The sequence below is a fragment of the Eriocheir sinensis genome, chromosome 45, assembly GCF_024679095.1.
Source record: "Eriocheir sinensis breed Jianghai 21 chromosome 45, ASM2467909v1, whole genome shotgun sequence".
Classification (NCBI taxonomy): Eukaryota; Metazoa; Arthropoda; class Malacostraca; order Decapoda; family Varunidae; genus Eriocheir; species Eriocheir sinensis.
This window is the reverse complement of record NC_066553.1, coordinates 6669453-6690952: the sequence shown is the minus strand read 5'-3', so window position 1 is coordinate 6690952 and position 21500 is coordinate 6669453. Positions and strand designations below refer to the sequence as shown.

Sequence of the window (21500 nt, the reverse complement as noted above, 5' to 3'; positions counted from 1 at the left end):
TACCGCCGCCGCCGCCGCCGCCGCCCGCCTGATTTGGCGGGCAGTTATTTATTCATGAGCCGGATCGAAAAATAAAATCGTTTTTTTCATTGTTACAAAAATAGAATAAATTTTTAGAAAATTATTGTGTTTTTTTATACGTTTTGATAAAGGTCATATAAACAAGTCAAACAAACTCAATGTTTATTGGAATTTGGTCAAATTATGATTCCAGATTCATCATGTGCAATTTTATAATATCAAAGGCTCCAACATTAGTCCTATATACAGAATATATTTACATATATTTTATATTTAACATAAAAATAGCAGGCAAATTCTTACACTATAAACAGTATATACAACATTCACACCAGTCCCTATCTTATAAACAACTACAATTTATTCTGAAAAGTCTGTATCTACTAGCATATATTCAAGGGGGAATGATGAGAGCATTTGATTTATTTCTTCCTGTTCCGCGGCTTGCATTAACATGTCATCATCCGCCTCTACCCGTTTTATCAAGGGAAAATATTGCTCGACCAGCACATCCCGTTCTCCCCACAATTCATAGGTTTCTTCTTCTAGTTCTCCCATTTCACCGATCTCTTGCCCACCCATTACCTCGGCTAGTCTCGCTTCTCTTATGCCTCTTTCATCGCCTTCCTCCAAATTTTCTTCGTTTGACAGTGTCATGATCTGGGCTACCTCCTCCTCCTGCTCTTCCTCCTCTATCCCTATAGAATTATCGGGATGACCGTAAGATCGCGACTCCAAGGTGCTAATGTAGTATCTTTTGTCCTCAACTACAGATATCCCTCTCTTGGGATATTTTACTGTACTCATTCGTCCATTGCGTACTGTGAATCCCTGATAGTCAAAGGTAAATGTTTGCTTCTGGAATAGGGCGTCTTTGTATCGCTGATGAGCAATTTTCTTCTTTATGAACTTTGGAACGCCCTTAGCTGAACTCAACCGGTCACCGTCTGCCAAGAGGATGGAGTAGCACCTACAAATTCTGAGATGGTTCTTTCCCTCACTTCAGACTTGAGAAATCCAAGCTTTCTTTTGTTGTCTGTGCTGTACAAGGAATGTGAGGGGCTAAAGTTACTTGTGTCTATATAGCTTTTGAAGGGTTCCTGCGAGTACTCTGTTAATAGATCAGGAGTTTCAATTTCTGTTATTAAGGAATCAGTGTCGCAATACACTAGTTTCGCCCGATCCCCGTAATGAGCCTTCAACACATTGTAATAGAAATCATATAGTCGCAGCTTGGACAGCTCTAGGATGTAGTAGCCAATGTAGTTTGGATGATTCACCCGTGAATATTTCTTATGGCGAGTTACAACTACATGACCATCATTGAGAGGTACAACGCGTTTAAAGTAAGGACTTCGGGCCAGCTTCAAAAACTTTTCGCGGTTGGTGACAATATCTATGTCTTCACTATATTTGGCCAAAAATGCTGTTTGAAATACACTTGATTGCATTTTTCTTGATAGGGCAAGTAGCGCTTTTGCGGGCTTCTATGTTATCCTGAATGAAGTCCGCAAGAAAGTGCTTTTGCTTAAACGTATAAATAGCATGCACTTTTTTAACAACCAGGCCTAGTCGAATAAGTAGTTTAAGGAGGGGCAGAGCAAATAGCATTTTCTCCTGAGCAGCATGTGTTCCAATCAGTTTTATGTTCTTACACGGTGCTGGACGGTTTTCTTCTTCATACCATTCGCGTGTGACTGACGATATATCTCTGTTGGTGATATTGTGTCTTCTGATGATCAGTGGGAGGTCATCCGTTTTCTCAACGACTTCACGTGAGACAGCCTCAGTATCGCACAGAATGAGATATCCAAAATCGCCATCGGTTGCTTGATTGACCAAGCCCCCGCTCAAAAACGACTGCATTTCTGTCTCATCTAGTTTTCTCATATCCCCACATGGCAACTTCTCTTGCATTACAGTGGGATAAAGACTGTTGAAGTCAAGATATGAAAGGAAAGTGCTTCTATCATGTTTTGGATTAAACTGAGGGTTCGTGTAGATGTTATTGGCGCGTACAAAACGACGCACAACACTTGTGTAGCCCCCACGCACATTTGTTTGAATGCAATGATATATGTCTGGGCTACTAAGCACCTCTAATTCCTGCTGTGTTTTTAGCAGAAAGGAGTCATAGGCAAATCCTGGCAGGCTAACATAATTTACAATATCCAACCTCCACTGGGTTTTCAAAATACCTCTCCACTCTAGGAAGACATCACATAGAAGACCAACATCCACTTTTACATAAAGCAACAAATAGTCCTTCAGGCTCTGACACCCAGCTACTTTCCAAACATTCTGAGCATGTTTATAATCACTTTCGGAAAGTTCTGCTTCTTGAAGCGAATTGAAAAAATCTTCGCGGGATGGAAGACGTGTCTCAGAAAGTCGTTCCATCGAATCCATATAGTCATAACAAAACACCTGCTTTCACTTGATCAATAATGGCAACGCAGGTGCTGGCACATCTTTCAACATCTGTTGTGTGCATATGGGTTCGTTCCCATTACTGATGAATTGGTTCGCTAAAGCCGCGAGCGAACCAGACATAAAGGCATACGAGTCAATAAATCTCAAGTCATTTATGATGACTTCATGGTATTTGTGAACTGAACGTTTTGGTCTTAGTTTGATTTTCAAGTCAGGTATCGTTAATTCACGCAGGATTAACGACATGTCGTAATTAGCATTATGTGCAATGAGAGTGAGCTGCAATTTGTGATTTTTCATTTGGAGGTTGCATCTATTACAATAAGCTCCAATGTAATTGTTTCCTGATTTTCATGGTCATGATGTTTTACTCCTTTACCTTTTAAAAAACCCTGTTTGCAGAGAAGACAGTGAGTTTGCTCATTGTGACGTGTCGTATCTTCATCGGTCATGTTGATTTTATTGTAGCCTTTAGAAAATTTCAACTTTTTCCAGGCACACTGCATTGTATGAATAAAATGGTTTACAGCATTACTTCCACAATAGGATCCGCTTTGTACTGTTTCTCCGTTTCTATTCACTATAATGTAAGCATACGCTATGGCAAAGTGATGTCTCTTTACACATCCAGACACATTCGAAGAAGGCTGTACGAGAATACTCTCAAAGTCATAGAATGCTAAATAAGATGGCTCATATGCCTTAGCATGATTAATAAATTTCACAGTAGAACCTGCGGGTGGGAATCTTAGTCTTGTGATCATCGTTGGGCAAATTAGCACATGTTCAGCAAGCGTTGCCTTGTTCTCACAGGCGCACAGGCAGATATCGCAAAACATTTTTTTCCCGCGACGTTGGCAGGTAAACAGGTTCATGTATGCGTCAAAGTCTTGGATAAGAGCTAGGTGTCTGTTCCCCAACAACAGACAATGAACAACTTCTTGATCTTTGAGCCCCTTTCTGACTAGAGTTAGTTCGCCTTTTTTGTCTTCAACGTTGTCTAGACAGTAAACGCGAATACTTATGTTGTTTAATCTTTCAAGCCGACCGAGGTCTTCCCAGGATACCGGGGTTGGAATGTTACCCGTATTAATAGAGGCCAAGCAAGCATTCTCCCATTGCCTGCCCGATGGAACTACATTTCTTGACTTTAGATAGCGATAAGCTGTTAGAACTTGGAAAACACAGTCCGTGGGTCCCGAAGGGTTGAGAACTTGTGTTTTCCCTGGAACACCCTTAGGATAGGGCACATACTCTCCAATACTATTGTGCAGCATTATAAGAGAGAATGAAAATTTTACGCTAACTATTTCATCTAACGTAAATCCACTGCCCTCTTCGTCCGACATGTCATGTTCAAACCGATTAACAAAATATTCGGATAGTTCACGTACATATGAATCCATATCGCCATAGCTAATTACCTGCATATGACTTCTCATATACATATCTCTATATTGAACTCCACCGTCGGGGTCTTCTCTGACTAAGCGCAGATGCATGTCAACGTACACTTTAAAAGAAGGAGGTCTAACCTGCTGGCAGCCTTGGAATACAGACTCTACTGCCTCGCGAAGACGGCCAGTGTTGTTGTTGAAATATGATGCAATGTCGCCGTTGTCTGCTGGTGGGACGGGCACGTCGATCGTTGTTAAGGCCCCGTTGAAATGTTGGCTTATTTCACCTGGTGTTGGTGAGGGTGTTGTTGTCGGCCGTCCCGGGTTATAACCGCTGGGTCCTGGCTGTGGAGAACTGTTTGGATGGGAGAATCCCTCACGACGGGCTTGCTTTTTCCTGCAGGTGTCTGAAGAAAGGTAAAATAATATTAGAGAGAAATAGTGAAATTACAATTTTTTTCCTTAGAACAGACGTGTGCGCAATAAAAAACGTAGAAACTTACCGTTTGTTCCTGTATTCGCTTGTTTTCGTTTTCGTCCACTACCGATCGTTGAAGAGGAGGGCCAATGGCTGAGCCTACCAGACCCGCCTTCTTCGGAGATAGTCCTTAAGGAATACGAAACACAAATGAAATTTTTTGAACCCCTCTATCCCACACATATTTTACTGTGACACTTAAAATACAATATGGAAAATGTGTCTCTTGTAAAACACATTTTAACAATATTGCATTTCAGAAGATATTAGGTTTTGACCTACCTTTGGTTTTGACTGGCTTCGTCGCTGAGACCCGCCCGTGGAGAACAACTTCCAATATCGCTGGGGTCTGTAAAAGAGATGGGTGTGTGTGTGTGTGTGTGTGTGTGGGGGGGGTCTAGATACCCCTCTTAACCCCTGCAAATTACCCCCACTCCCTGTAACCCCCGCTGACCCCAAACCCCACTTCCAGTCCCCCAAATTACCCCCACTCCCGTAACCCCCCCGCTCACCCCCCCAACCCCCACTTCCAGTCCCCCCCGCTGAGGCAACCCCCACTTCCGTACATTTGTTACTACTGGTGTATAACGTTAACTCTGTGTAGCAAAGAGGCAAGAACCCACACACGCTACATAATAAATGAATGCCTGAAGTTATCTTAATGCAAAAAGGAGGTGGTATTTTTGTATTCTCTCTGCAGACGAATGCTTCCTCCAATGAGAAGCAATGGAATAAAGATGACATTAACACGGAGCTTATCTTTATTACGTATACATTAACTTTAACGAGGTAAATAGTGCACATAAAATTCTCTCTCTCTCTCTCTCTCTCTCTCTCTCTCTCTCTCTCTCTCTCTCTCTCTCTCTCTCTCTCTCTCTCTCTCTCTCTCTCTCTCTCTCTCTCTCTCTCTCTCTCTCTCTCTCTCTCTCTCTCTCTCTCTTTTGTGTGTGTGTACGTGTCCAGCGTATAAAAGAAGCTGCAGTTATTCATTCCAACATAAACTTTGCAGGTGAGGCGGTCCTTGTGTCACCATCTCGGAACTCCGTCCAGGTGAAGGCTGCGGCACTCCGTGTTCCTGGCAGCACACCGTCCACGCACATCCTCCCGTCCTTCAAGGTATTTTGAGACTCGGCACGCTCACACCAAATTATATCTTTTATTATTGTACCCAGTTTGTCATCTTTTACTGTTCCACCAGTTTGAAATAACCTTTGAAAGTGGACATAATCTAAAATTCTGGCGAAACTTTATTTTGAGTTTCATCAAGATTCACTTTAAGAATCAGTTCAGGTTTTAATGGGATACAAAGATATTGAAGTGAACTTGTAGTCTTTAAACATAGTATTTATGATTCAGAGAAACTGTATTTCCTTTTCAAATTGTTTTGTTCGCCGCGTAATATCTACAGCAGTGAACCCTACACTATGGACCGGAAACTTGCCCCAGCCCTGTCATTAAGCCGCGAATTTTGGAAAATCAACCGCATTGGTGCGAACCGCCATAACTCCATTATTTCTGGGGCTACAAAAATGTTTTTGGTATCAATCGATGGCAAAATGAAAGGGCTATCTATATCTTCTAATAAGTGACCGGGCTCAAAAACCGACTCGAAAGGGTAAAAAATCGAATAAATTCGCAAAAAACGACTCTGAATTTTTTTTTGAGTTCCCGACATTGAAACCCACTCATTTTTTTGAGAATTTCAAAAACCTTATTTAACAAATACTTTTGCCCTACCAATATGCTTTCCAATATGATGCATAACATTTCCCTACTCCCAGTAGTTTCGTCGCTAGAGCTCGAACTCCAGAAACATTGACTTTTTGTCTAGCATGGCATTGCTATTGCCTCTAGAAGGCTGTAATTTGGCATGTAGCCCCTCTTGGTGATTTGATTTGCCCAGCTCGAAGGATTGTGTGATAGCTTGATTCCAAATTTGTCGTCGAGCCGTCACAAAATAGCCTGTTTTTCGGCCTTTTTGCCGCGATTTGGACACGTCCTAGTTTTTAGCTTATAACTTTTTTTTATTTATTTAGTGCTTTCCAATTTTTTTTCTGATTATTAATCTGTATTGATAGAGCTTTCATTTGCTACCAAGCACGCCTTCCTAGCTTCAATAGTTTTTGCTCGAACTTAACCAGAAGTCGCGACGAAAATTCGCCGAATCTGTCTCATTTCACGCACCGCGACGAAAAACCTTCCTGACGCCACAAAAATTAATGTATCTGCATAAAAATTCACATATGAACACTGCAATATGTTGACTATCTTGATCATTTTAAGATATCTATATAAAAAGTTGCATATATATATATATATATATATATATATATATATATATATATATATATATATATATATATATATATATATATATATATATATATATATATATATATATATATATATATATATATATATATATATATATATATATATGTATATATAATAATATATATATATATATATATATATATATATATATATATATATATATATATATATATATATATATATATATATATATATATATATATATATATATATATATATATATATATATATATATATATATATATATTTGGTATCAAAAGAAGGCAAATTAAATGTATTATTCATAAATGGGAAAAAATAATGTTGAATACTGAATACAATAAAAAATAACATGTATATATAATAAGGCGCTTAATATATGATGATTTATACAGTGAAATGATTATAAAGCTAGCAACTTTTTATATAGATATCTTAAAATGATCAAGATAGTCAACATATTGCAGTGTTTATATATGAATGTTTATGCAGATACATTAATTTTTGTGGCGTCAGGAAGGTTTTTCATCGCGACGCGTGAAATGAGTCAGATTCGGCGAATTTTCGTCGCGACTTCTGGTCAAGCTCGAGCAAATACTACTGGAGCTAGGAAGGCGTGCTTGGTGGCAGATGAAATATGGATTAATAATCATAAAACTGTTGGAAAGCATTAAATAAATAAAAAGTTATAAGCAAAAAACTAGGACGTGTCCAAATCGCGGCAAAATGGCCGAAAAACAGGCTATTTTGTGACGGCTCGACGACAACCCTGGATTCGAGCTATCAAACAATCCTTCGAGCTGGTTAAACTACATTGACAAGAGGGGCTACATGTCAATTTAGAGCTTTCTAGAGGCAATAGCAATGCCACACTAGACAAAAACGGCAAAGTGTCTGGAGTTCGTCAAAATCGCTCTCAAAAGGGTTTACGTTTTGAACTCTAGCGACGAAACTACTGGGAGTAGGGAAATATTATGCATCATATTGGTAGGGCTAAGTTATCTGTTAAATAGGATTTTTGAAATTCTCAAAAAATGAGTGGGTTTTAAGGTTGGGAACTCAAAAATGTTTTTTTCTGAGTCGTTTTTTTTCGAATTTATTCGATTTCTTTACCCTTTCGAGTCAGTTTTTGTGCCCGGTCGCTTATTGCGAAATTTAGCCCTTTCATATTGCCGTCGACTGATATCAAACACATTTCTGTAGCCCCAGAAATAATTGGGAGTTATGGCGATTCGCGCCAAAGCGGTTGATTTTCCAAAATTCGCGGCTTAATGACAAGGGCGCCGCAAAATCAAAAGAGTCCGCCGTCCATTACTTGAGATGTCAGTGTCTATAGTGAAAGTTATCATAGGTAAAATATGCATGTAATGGCAAAGCCAGTAAACATTTTTACATACTTGCATAGTAAGGTTGTTAATTTCACTAGTACCTGCTCTGATTAAGCATAAACATTAATTAACGAAAACTGTTGCAAATGCATACTTATAAGCCTTAAAAAGTGGACTTGTACGAACACTAGAAGCATGTGGTGTTAGACGAAACAAAATTGAGTTTCTCTTCAGTGTACGAGTTTTCTGGCAACACTGTAAGTACACTTCATAACTCTGTTCTCAAACTATAAAAGTTTTGAGGTGCAGCAAGACTATCTCTTGAATTGATGTTCATCTCATTTGTATTTGGCAGACAGCTCGTGAAGGCCGCGGCGGGGGCTTGTTGAAGGACTGCGACACTGCCAGGACAACATCTAGTTGGAGGGCTCCGATGACTGGCGTTGTCCACACCACTGAAAACTAAAAGGAACTATACCAGCATTTCAGCTCCGTCATCAAGCCATCATATCTTTAGATACTATTTAATACTACTTGTAATTACAGGTAAAAATGCTAATGGTAACTCTCTTCTTAATTAGACTAAAACTGCCTCCATTCATTCTACTCCTTAACTAGACTAAAGCTTTTCCACTTCCACCAAGCCTCTTCGATATATTATTGACTTACTACAGTATTGCTGGCTAATTTTATGTGTTAACTCAATAATATCTACAAGAGGTTCCGGAGAAGAAATAAAACATCTTTGTCAATAAACAAAGAGAGCGTTCCCATCAGTTTCATCCCTTCCGCTGGTAAACTTTGGAACAGCCTTCCTCCGTCTTTATTTCCTACGACTTAAACTCTTTCAAGAGGAGAGTATCAAGACAAATCTCCTTCCGAAATTAACCTCTTATGGAGTGTCCACTAGTGCTTTTTTCCCCTTATTGCCTCCATTACTCTATATAAAATACTTATGAAAAAAAACAAAAATACTGTACTATTAATGTTTTTACAGCAAGGAAGGCAACTAAAGGCCAAAAAACTACAACAAAAGTTCAATGAGTGTTTGCTCCAGAAAAAGTCGTAGGCAAGGGAAATAGAGACGGAAGAAGATTGTTCCACAGTTAATAACCAGCGAGAGGAATGAAGAGGTTGGTTGACTTTAGCGTAAGTGATTTAGATAAAATAGGGATGAGCGGGGGTGGAAGCATGCATTTAGGAAGTTCAGAAGAGCAGTCGGCATGAAAGTATCGATAGAAAGAGCGGCAAAACTGCGGTGGAATATAAGTGGTAGCAGACTCTCAGTAAGAGGAATGAGTTGATGAGACTAAGAGCTTTTGATTCCACTCTGTCTAGCAGAGCCTCATGCGTGGAGCCCACCATAACTGCGATGCATACTCCATACGAGTATATATGGACAGCATCTATGAGGGGTAACAGTACTGACGGAGACAGCTGAGTGTTATTAAATAATCGAGGATAGGTTTTATAAGATTTTGTTGAGTTGACACATCGATAAATTGTTTTTGAGGCATTGAAGGATACCAAGTTTCTCCTGCTCCATTAAAAAATAACAGAAAAGTCTGAGGTTAAGCGCTCAGGAGCGTCTAGCCTAGAGTCTTTTCATTCTTTTTTGGGAAGCTCTTCTGTTAAAAGATGAGTAATATTGAGCGGAGTCATCGGCGAATAAGTGGATACGACTGTTTGTTTTGGAACTAAGATCATTCATAAACAATAGAGTGGGAGATAGGACAAAGCCTTGCGAGACATCACTGTTGAAAGGCAGAAGAGTGATCGTCAACCACAGAGATAGACTGGCAGATGAAAAGAAACGAGAGAAGAGAAGAGAAGAGAAGAGGAGAGGAGAGGAGAGGAGAGGAGACACACACACACACACACACGCACACACACACACGAATTCCTAACGGGTTGAAATCTAATCATCTGCTGGTAAGTGAGGAGAGCCGGGGAATGGAACGGGGAGGTGTGGGGAGGTGGAAGAGATGCAGACACTGTAATCTTATTTTACCCACGGAGATGGTTTGTTTCCACTGTAATGTCGGTTGTCTTTAACTTCGCACATTCCCTTTTTATATATATATTTTTTAATCGTTCTTTTTTTTCAAGTTTTACGATAAGGGTTAAATCTGGTAGCTGCAGGGATCATGTTTTTTAAAGGCCCCTCTAAGCGAGAAAAATGAGAAAAAATCATCACTCACGCAAACCATTTCATAATATATATTAACGCATTTGTGATCAGTTTATGCATCATCTATTTTGGGGGGGTTTATATCATGGCAAAAATGTGGCCCGTCGCTGCTACCGGGTTAAGGTTAGTCTAGTCCCAGTCAGCGGCAAACCATCCTCTCCCTGCCTCCGGTCGGCCGTGCTTCGCTCCTTTCATTAACCTCGTTCCTCCGGCATAAAGGTTTTAATGCTCTTACTTCCCCTGTCCTTACCCTTTAAACACCCCTTCCTCCCTCCGACCCGAGCCGCCATACCCCCGGGTCTCCACGCCCCGTCCTTTACTCCTCCTTGACAACGTCCACAACTGTCAGATTCCTTCAGTGTCTCCTCCTCCTCCTACCGTTGTCTCCTGCACCTGTCTGCCTCTTCCTACCTCACAACCTTCCATGTTTCCTTCCTCCTTTCCTAGCTTAACATATCTTTACCAGCGTCGTTTTTAGTCCCCTTGTTCCTTCCCTTCGGCTGTCTAACCCTAGCACCCCCATTCTGCATCTCTCCTCACACCCTACTCACCACCACCGCCGCCAGCATCCCCCGCAGTCTTTCCTTTCTTAATTCCTTCTGCTTCCTTTCTCCATGCACCCTCTTTACTACCACTATCCCATTCTCAAACACCACTACTAGAAATGGCGTCCTTCTTACTCCCTTCATCCTTCTTTTCCTCCAACATGCTCCACCGATACCTCCAACACCACCGCCAGCGTCCTTCTGAGCCTCCTCATTCCTCTTTGATTCCTCCACCCGAAATCACCACCGTACTCTTTCCAACCTTCCATCTCTTCCTTCCTTCCTTCTACCGTCTCTACCTTCGCCGCCGCTGCCGTCTCCACCTCAGTTTTATGTATTTATAACTTTTCTTCCGTATTTTCCCCTCATGGCCGCGCGTCCCCGCACCGCCCGGAGCCCACTTCCTGTGAGATCTTGAGCATCAACAGTTACTAACTTTTCTCGAACCCAAGGACGAGTTTTGTGATGTGACGTGAATCTAGTTAGTGAGAGAAGCCCACGCTCAGTAATGTGTGCCAAGTCCTTTCAGTGAGCATGAGGTGTTATCTGATAAGAATCGAATCTTTGCGCTACTCAGTTTAATTCACATGAACTATTTTGGCGTATATGCGGTGTCCATTTGACTTGTGTCAAGTCGTTTCACTACTTAGATATTTTTTTCCTGCATTGTATTTATTTGTGCATTAAAGAGCATTATTTTTTTTTTTTTCAATCCGGAACGTGATATCGTATATATGCTCTCCTAAATAGATGTAAGAACATTCAAGCACCAAGTAAGAGTTAATAAGTTTTATTTTAACTTTAGTATTTGTCGCCGCCTCAAGGGTGGCTATAAATATGGAGCCCGTCAGTCAAGCGCGTACGTCCCTCCGAGGATGGGACCACAGGCTCGTGAAAGGGAGGGAAAGGTGCCGACAGACCGACTCTATCGGCCGACCGCAGCCTAGCCGACCAGATCGGTCTGTCGATGAGGACTGCCGTGTCTCTCCTAATTCAACGCGTAACATAAGATACGAATCGAGGTAAGGGAAACAACATTGGATAAGGAATGTGTGAAAACGGAATGTTCTGTTATAAATTCAAGCCACGTCTGTGCCCTGCCCGTTAATCAGCGTGCAGCCTCGCCGCGCCTGTGTGCCCGGGCCGCGAGGTGCCGCAGTGTTCATTATTGCCAGGCACCCCGCGACTCCTCCTCCTCAGACACAGCTCATGAGATGGTGCTCCAAAATTACTTCCCTGCTTTGGCAACACTTCTAATGCTCTCTCTGTCGTTCTCGTTCTCGTTCTCTCTCTCTTCTCTCTCTTCTCTCTCTCCCCTTATCTCGCGTCTTGTCCCCTGATAGGCCGCTTAATCAGGGAGTGGAGGCACCAGATTCACGGGGCTCGGCTGTTCTTAGGTAAGCAGATTCTTGTTTGCTTTGCGCTTCACACGATTAAGCGGGCCGTTGCAGACGAAGGGAGGGAAAGACTTTACTTCTCTACGGTAATATGTGGAACGCTGCGTTACAGATCAATAAGTACTATATCTTCAGTTTATGTAGTGAACATTTCCTGATAACTTAATACTTTTAATAGTGATACACAGATTGCCTAAAACCTTCCTAGTATTGTTTCCTTTGCTGTTGGAGTAATGTTAATTTAGATATATACTTAAATGCTGTCGATGAAATATTTTTACTGCAAACATCGTTGTTGAAAATCTGTCATTGAAGAGAAAGATATTTACAAAAATAAAGTATGCAGAATGTCGCATTATACGAGTACATATCTTTCATAGATAATTCACATAACGAATGAGAGAATATGCAAACATTTACTCCTCCCTGTTTAGCCGCATAAAGGATAATCAGTGCAGAGCGTTTCAGCGCCTGTGCCTAATGACCTGAACTTAGGAAAGCAAGACGTAATAAACTACCCGATCTCATTTCCAAGCGACGCACACAACTTGACGCACAACGTGAAAAACAGGCAGGTGACTTCCGAGTTTGATTAGTAAGTAAGGAAGATGATGATTATGATCCCTCTGTTCCAAATAAGCTCCTGGACAACTACATATTTCATTTACACGAGTCGATAACTTATGACATATAATGACCGCAAGAGTCAAAAACACGATGGTTGAGGTTGGGTTATGATCGTAATTAAGAAAAGGAGGAAAAAGGCGATACATGTATGCTGGAATGCCGGAGCGAGAATGTAAAACTAATGTTGGTTAAGGAACTTTAATTTAATATTGTGCAGAAAGTAATATAGAGGGAAAAGGATTAGTGCATGGGGGACGGTAAGGCCATTAAGAGCACGAGTAATTAGGATGATGATTCAGGATAAGTTGAAGTGATTAATGTGAGGTTGAAGAGAGAAAACAAAATGAGTCTGAACCGGCGGGTCAGAGACAAAGCGTGTAAATATATTTTGAGGAGAAAGTGATAGAATTTGTGCAAGAGTTGATATTGTAATGCTGTGATCGAGAGAAGGGGAGGATATATCATTAGGGATGTGATTATGCAGAATGAGACAGTGAGTGACGGCCGCTTTCACAGTCACTTTGTTTGTTTTAATCGTTACCAATGGCGGCGATCGACGCTATAGTGTTCCACGTGAAACTGGCCTATGGGGTAGTGGTGGCTGCAGAGGAAGGGAGAGGTGTTGAGAGTGTGAGGCAAGGTGCGGGGCTAGGCTATCCCCGCAGCCGACACTACCCCATCGGCCAGTTTTAAGTGGAAATACTATGGCGGCGATAACAGCCATTGGTAACGCTCAAAACAAACAAAACGACTGTGAAAGCGGCCCTAAGAAGGTGACGAGCTCAGCGTAACGATAAAGCGAGATAAATAGGAGATGCGAGGTTGAAGATAAAGAAAGAAAGCATGAAGATGATAAAGAGGTGAACTGTGTGGAGAAAGATCAGGATGTGGGATGTTCATAATGTTTGTTACTATAGAAACACAATATTGAGAAGATTATCGTAGTCGGTCAGTCTGTCTGTATGGCTGTTTTATGGTTGTGGCTGTCTGTGTCTCTATCTGTACATCTGTCTGTCTGCGTGTTTGAAATTGTTATGATATGTAAATTAGCAGCCAATTTAAATTATCGATGACAGATCAAACCCAATATTTAGGTAACGTTCAATCCTCTCAGCTTTTACACAGGTCCTCCATACATACCTTTCCTTCACAGTGTTTTGTATAAGTCCCTTTCAATGTCTTCCTCACAACCTTTCTCAATACACTGCCCTACTTCATCTCCATTTTTTCTCTCCCTCTATTTCTCCTCTATACAAATGTTGGCAGCACTTTCATCTATGTTTTATTCTATACTTCGTCCTTTGTACTTGCTTCATTCTGCTCTCTACTATCTCGTTTTCCATTCTTTTTGCATTTTCTCGTCCCATTATTTTTTCTACGTTGCTTCCTCGTACCCAAATTCATCTCCCTTTACTCTCTATGCCATCCATTCAATTAATCTCATTCGCTTCCCTTCCTCTCTTTCTCTATGTTCTTTTCATACGTTTTTATTTTCTCTCCCATTGCCATTTTTTTTCCTCATTATTTATCATTCCATGGGTATTAATTCTCTGTCTGTCTGTCCAGTCTGTCTGCCTAAGTCTATCTGTCCGTCTAACACACACACACACACACGATCGTCCCCTAGTCTAGCTAAAGGTCAGAGCAAAACAATCCCTTCGCGGCGGAGGGTTTCAAAATCAGTCACTCATTTTCTCTGTGTTTGGTTCTTTTAGTCACGAATAGCAACAACCAGTGTGGCGGGGTAGACCCAAATATCCGTGTTTTGACCTCCATTATGACTCCCTCCCTATGTGTGTGTGTGTGTGTGTGTGTGTGTGTGTGTGTGTGTGTGTGTGTAATCCAAGCGTTGGACTCTCTCTGGACTCTCCAACTCCCACTAGTACCCTTCCCGGATGAGCCTGCAGCCCTTGACGGATCTCTGGGTACGGCTTAAGTCTCGGGTCTCACTCATTCCCACACGCTCAGGATGTGGGACGCGACCCTCGACAGACACCCAGTGCCCTTTCCTGCTCGGTGGACCTGCGGCGCGGATTAGAGGAGATTGCCCATCCGTCTGTACTTGGCCCATAAATCGAACACGGGATCTTGGTTATGAGGCGAGCCTGCCAACCACTGCACAACGGAGCTCCAAGTGTGTGTGTGTGTGTGTGTGTGTGTGTGTGTGTGTGTGTAAGAGTGAGACAGAGGGGAGAAAAAATGGCTATAACAGAAAAAAGTTACATTTTTATACCCTTACATAATGTACCTGATTCATTCTCTCTCTCTCTCTCTCTCTCTCTCTCTCTCTCTCTCTCTCTCTCTCTCTCTCTCTCCGGGTAATTACAGGATCAGTAGCCTATATCTAGTAGTAGGTAGGCTACTCAAGCATAATTACAGACAAAAGTGTAACTCACTAACTACAGTCACATCACGGCTGCCAAATAAGACATCCTGTTTGTTTAGCTTACTAACCTTTTAAACAACTTCACTTTGACGTAATCATATCACTGGACGTAGTTGATCTTGATATCAGGAAATCTCTCCTCTCGTATTTGACCTTGCTTTCGGCCACCTCTTTTTTTATTATTGTTTTCGTTTTTTGTGTGCCCTTGAGCTGCCTCCTTTGTTGTAAAAAAAAAAAAAAATTGAACATCAGAGAATGTATACAAAATCAAGCAACTAGATACTGAAGGTTATGTTCACAAATGAATCGGATGTCTTGTTGATGGACCAACAGACTACACAAGGTAACGATTAACGGAGCTGCCTCAGAGTGGGCAACATTCAGTATTCGTGCCCTTCAGGTATCGGGTTTTGGCTCGGTGCTGTTCATAATTTACATCAGTGACGTCGATAATGTGATCACTAATTTCATTGCTGTATTTGCTGACAACACGATGATTGGTAACTCGGTCATCTTAGGGTACTTTGACCAAGACAGGGAAGGCCTTCAGGAAGATTTGTTAGAAATTTCAGCTTGGTCCGATAGATTGATATAGATGTGTAAGTTTGACAAATTAATATAGATAAGTGAGTTTTTTTCGAGTTTGAACAAAGCAACAAGATGTGAAACTGAAAAGCATAGTGTGCTAAGGACTCAGGGTGTAAATGATCTAAATTTTGTTTTTTTTAACGCTCGGCCTATAGTGCCAATAGGTTTTCTTGATGGGGGCTGCTGGTTGGCCACAGCCCGTAATGGCGCAAGAATATGTTTTACAGTTGTGCCGTCTTGCTTGGCTAACTGCTCATCTTTGATCTTCTTTAGAGAGTTTATCCTGAGTCCAGGTTAAAACGAGTCCGGTTTGACACAGGCGGTCTTGCGGACTGCATGTGGGTAGCCTTAAGCCACTCGGCGTTGACTGACAAGTGTCAGATTGTAGTGGCGGGCGAGATTTGAATCTGGGTCCTCCAGGAATCCGCGCCACACACTGACACCTCAGCCACCACTTCCCTCAATGTAAATCCGTCTCTGTCAACCTGTGGCATTGTCTTTTCCGCCTGCCTTTTTTTCTGTCTCCATCTTTTTGTCTCTGTTTCTCTTTCTCTTGGAGAGCCGGGCAATATTTCAGTCATTGCCGAGTGGCCTAAGATTGCCCTCATGCTCTCCTGATGACCACCTATCAACCCGGACTCTTAGATTCTCTAATAAGATAATCAAAGATGCGACCGGGGGACAGCATGAGCCAATGAAAAGGGTGCCACTATAAACACTTGCCTGCGCCAGAACAGGCTAGGGCCGACCACCAGACCGCCGCCAAGAAACCCTGCCGGCGACATAGGAACAAAAAGTAATCAAAATAGATAATAATATATAAAAAAATATGTCTCTCGGATATCTTTCATTAATTAAACATAATTTCCGCACAACGCTTCAGCTTTTAATTAACTCGGTGACACAACGCGTGTCTCGTCCATGTTGATGGATTCGACTGTTAATTAATTGCTCGTGTTCAAGAATGATCAGGATTAGCATAATGATTGACCCACGCTGCACGGTAGTCAACGGAGTGTTTGTTACCTCTATATCGTTTCGGTATCATATTACATTCCTAGATTGTTATTACGTAACATACAATTGTTGCTGCTATAAAGGGATATTTATAAGTACGCAGTATTATACGCCTCTGTTCTTGTTATATCATATTTATTTAATGGTGATATATCCGGTACTTCAAAGAATTCTCATATCACTGCTAGGAATGGCAGTACCCTAAGGAACTGTGCTCAAGATTTATTTTTGTTAACGTTGTCTATCTGAAGGATCAAACGGTTACGGGAAGTTTTGTGTTCCTTTTTTTTCTCTCTGCTGCCCTTTGTCTATTTCTTGATGACACTGCCTCAGAACAAGAAGTGATTAACTGGACGTGACGAGATCCGGGCTGACTTTTTTACTACCAGCCACAACCACCACTGTTATATTTTTCTTTTCCTCCTCCTCAGTATCAGGCTTTTTCCCCCTTCCCCTCAAAATCATCTTATAATTTGTGAAAACTTCCCAGTAGATAAGAAAACAAAGTGATAGACAACACTTCTCAAATACAGTAATATATTTTAGAATAACTAACGCGTAATGGGACAGACATTCCTACATAATTAACCGTAGGCCTATGCTGGATTTCAACTACAAAGGTGCACTCAGTGACGACTTTTCTATGCACCTTTGATTAGAGCTCTGACAAAAAAAATTATATGGTAGCTACATCCAGTTATTGGCAGAGAGAAGAGCATGCATGTGTAGCTCAGAACACAAAACTAGTCTACTCGCCGGTAGTCTGTCAACCTGTCACCGCCAAATGATCACATATATCAAAGCTGAGTAATGGTGTTTTCATGTGATTCCAATATTTTGCACTTAGTACTAGATGAAACAATTATTTTAAAGTATGGAGTTGTTGAACCCGGTAGCAGCGACGGGCCAAATTTGTGGATTTACCTTGTAGCAGCGACGGGCCAAATTTGTGCCATGATTTAAACCCCCCAAAATAGATGATACATAATCTGATCACGAATGCTTTGATATATATTATGAAATGGTTTGTGTGAGGGGTGATTTTTTCTCATTTTTCTCACTTGGGGGGACCATTAAGAAACATGATCCTTGCTGCTACCGGGTGAAGGATGAAGAACCGCCACAATATCAGGGTGCAAAGATGTCTATATAAATCAGACCGAGACTTTAAAGAAAAAATAGATAAAGTGTTTGAGTGGAAACGAATTTGAGTCATGTATAGGAATCAGAAAATTTGGTGCATTACACAGGGAAGTGTTTCGGAAAGATATCGCGACTTCAGTGTCCGAGAAATATATTATCCTCACCCCAAAAATTGCCAGCCCGAGTCTTCCAACGGATGTGTTGTTTCATCCTTTATTCTGAAAGTTCACCGAAGAGCGGAGGAGGAGGAGGAAAGGAGGAGCGTTCTACATTTTCTGCTTATTAAATATTGACTGTACAACCAAACCTGTTCCTCCTCTCCTTCCTTCTTTCTCAGCCCGACTCACATCAACCATCCAATTTCTCTTTTCTGTATTTGCTTTCCTGTAGCTCACTTTACAAGGAGGAGCACAATTCACCCACTCAGGATTACTGTGTCACTGGGGACAACAAAACATGATACAACGCAAACACAAACACCATCACTGCTAATAAAACTACGACATTTACTAACAGTGAAACATTAACAACAACAAACAACTATGATGAAACTGACAGCACAACCACCACGTCCATACGCGCCAGCAACACAAGCAACATCACCTACTAAAGGTTTCAGGGGCCGTGTTCCCCTGTTTTTCGCAAATAAAACTTTAACAAAGCGTCGGACAAGGATGTTATTTTGGCAGTGGATGTTTGAGACCCCGACATAATGGGCAAAAATATGATTTGGTGTCGCATGTGGATAATGAAGCACTTATAAGAGTAAATTTAGGGTAAACTTGGCTAAAAGTTAAAGGCGCTGTGAGCGAGGCTAGCCCCGCCAATGACAAAGATGTTGTTGGGTAGTTGGGTGGGGATGATTGTGTGAGGAAGGAAAGGTTGGGTATGGGGAGGTTGGTGAACCAACGTGGGATGAAACCAGAAACTACTGCTCGCTTACATACATGCAGCATGTACTACCAATAGTCACATTTTCCATGTAAAGGATAAGTAATTTCCTTCGAGTAAAACTTTCTCCCCAACTGATAGTCCATATAAGGAACATCCATATTTACAGTAGATTAAATATTGCTACGGTGTGTGTGTGTGTGTGTGTGTGTGTGTGTGTGTGTGTGTGTGTGTGTGTGAAGCAGTAAGACTTATAATTACTGGCTGGATGGATGATTACTCATACGTCAGAGCTAAACGTCACATCGACGTCACGAGAAGATGAGCGGGGCGGGGCTAGAGTCGCTCACAGAGTCTTTAACTTTAGGCCAAGTTTACCCTAAATTTACTCCTATAAGTGTTTCATTATCCACATGTGACACCAAATCATATTTTTGCCCATTAGGTCGGGGTCTCAAACATCCACTGCCAAAATAACATCCTTGTCCGACGCTTTGTTAAAGTTTTATTTGCGAAAAACAGGGGAACACGGCCCCTGAAACCGTTAGTAAATCACTGCAAATAGCACCGCCGGGCTGCAGGCCTTCCAATCACTTACTACTATATATTAATATTATATTAATTATTTAATTAATATTATTATCACATTATTCTCTTTTATTTACTTATTTAAAATTAGTATTGTTATCAGCATTGCCATTATTATTATTATTATTATTATTATTATTATTATTATTATTATTATTATCATCATTATCATTATAATTGTTATCAATATTATTATTATTAATATTATTATTATTATTATTATTATTATTATTATTATTATTATTATCATTATTATTATTATTATTTTAATTACTATCATTATTATTGCTCTCAATGTTCTACTATAATATTAATTATGATAAAAACTAAAGGTAAATATGGAGAGAATGCGATTACTTCCATTCACTCAAAGCGGTACGTACACACGGCCAGGGCCTGGCGCGTGACAGTGGCCTCGAGAGCACGGCGACAACAGCTTGATCCTGACTATTATTACCATAAGCATGTGTAGTGCCATTACACACACACACACACACACACACACACACACACACACACTTTTTGACCTAGCATTGACTTACACTTAATGACCTGACTGAGGTCACGCTGCTGACCACTCGAGCTACCCCACCTTACAGTCAGTCAGTCAGTCTAAAACTAAAGGTAAATATGGAGAGAATGCGATTACTTCCATTGTTTAACACTCAAAGCGGTACGTACACACGGCCAGGGCCTGGCGCGTGACAGTGGCCTCGAGAGCACGGCGACAACAGCTTGATCCTGACTATTATTACCATAAGCATGTTCAGTCAGTCAGTCAGTCAGTCAGTCAGTCAGTCAGTCAGTCAGTCAGTCAGTCAGTCAGTCAGTCAGTCAGTCAGTCCGTCAGTCCGTCAGTCCGTCCGTCCGTCCGTCCGTCCGTCCGTCCGTCCGTCCGTCCGTCCGTCCGTCCGTCTCTCTCTCTCTCTCTAGCCTCCCTGCTGACCTACACTAAACAAGGTCGTGGTAGCGTCTTCGACTCCGTGTGTGTAGGACACCCAGCACATACTACACTTGCTCCTCTCAGTGTCGATACCGACATCACGACGGTCCCTGTAATCACCGTTTGAGTAGCTGACACCTCAATGTCAGACGCCGACAGCTACCGATACTGGAACTGAGACAATGAGGCCTCGCCGCCCCGCGATTGACAGCTTCTGGCTTCTGTCAGTACCGCTGCTACCGGTATCGAAATCTTCAAGTATCGGTCCCCGCGACTGACAGCTTCTGGCTTCTGTCTGTGCCGTTACTACTGGTATATCAATATCTTCAAGTATCGGTCTTTGCGGTGAGGAAATAAAGGTACACTCGAGGGTCATGTAAAAGAGGTGTTCGCCGCTGGAGGGAAACGCTAGCCGACGGCAGCTGCCAACTGTGAATGTTACTCTGGATGATGAACATATAATGCACGTGAGGCTTCATTTTTTTTTTTTTTTAACAACAAAGGAGGCAGCACAAGGGCACACAAAAAAGAAAACAATAATAAAAAAATAGCCCGCTACTCGCTGCTCCCAAAAAATAATTAAAAGAGGTGGCCGAAAGAAAGATCAATTTCGGGAGGAGAGGTGTCCTGATACCCTCCTCTTGAAAGAGTTCAAGTCGTAGGCGGGAGGAAATACAGATGAAGGAAGATTGTTCCAGAGTTTACCAGCGTGAAGGATGAAAGAGTGAAGATGCTGGTTAACTCTTGCATAAGGGGTTTGGACAGTGTAGGGATGAGCATGAGTAGAAAGTCGTGTGCAGCGGGGCCGCGGGAGGGGGGGAGGCATGCAGTTAGCAAGTTCAGAAGAGTAGTCAGCGTGGAAATATCAATAGAAGATAGAGAGGAAACATCGCGGCGGAATTTAAGAGGTAGAAGGCTACCAGTAGGAGTAGGAGAGCTGATGAGACGAAGAGCCTTAGACTCCACTCTGTCCAGAAGAGCTGTGTGAGTGGAGCCCCCCACACGTGAGATGCATACTCCTTACGAGGGCGGACAAGGCCCCTGTATATGGATAGCAACTGCACGGAGGAGAAGAACTGGCGGAGACGATACAGAACGCCCAACCTCGAGGAAGCTGATTTAGCAAGAGAGGAGATATGAAGTTTCCAGTTGAGATTTTGAGTTAAGGATAGACCGAGGATGTTTAGTGTTGAAGAAGGTGACAGCTAAGTGTT

General features: G+C 41.7%; 3 long non-coding RNA genes across 3 annotated transcripts in view; 1 reads left to right on the top strand and 2 right to left on the bottom strand.

Moving 5' to 3' along the window:
• LOC126980682 (uncharacterized) overlaps positions 1 to 8567 on the top strand; it is a 51232-nt gene extending 42665 nt beyond the window's left edge. Inside the window, exons 3-4 of the long non-coding RNA XR_007733462.1 lie at positions 5339 to 5445; positions 8326 to 8567. This is a non-coding gene — a long non-coding RNA (uncharacterized LOC126980682). The remainder of the gene's footprint in view (positions 1 to 5338; positions 5446 to 8325) is intronic.
• LOC126980685 (uncharacterized) lies at positions 3751 to 4674 on the bottom strand. Its single transcript, XR_007733464.1, has 3 exons — positions 4612 to 4674; positions 4355 to 4458; positions 3751 to 4258 (listed from the first exon to the last, which is right to left on the bottom strand). It is a non-coding gene; the product is annotated as an uncharacterized LOC126980685 (long non-coding RNA).
• Positions 8291 to 21500, bottom strand: part of LOC126980684 (uncharacterized) — a 52842-nt gene continuing 39632 nt past the window's right edge. Inside the window, exon 3 of the long non-coding RNA XR_007733463.1 lies at positions 8291 to 8432. This is a non-coding gene — a long non-coding RNA (uncharacterized LOC126980684). The remainder of the gene's footprint in view (positions 8433 to 21500) is intronic.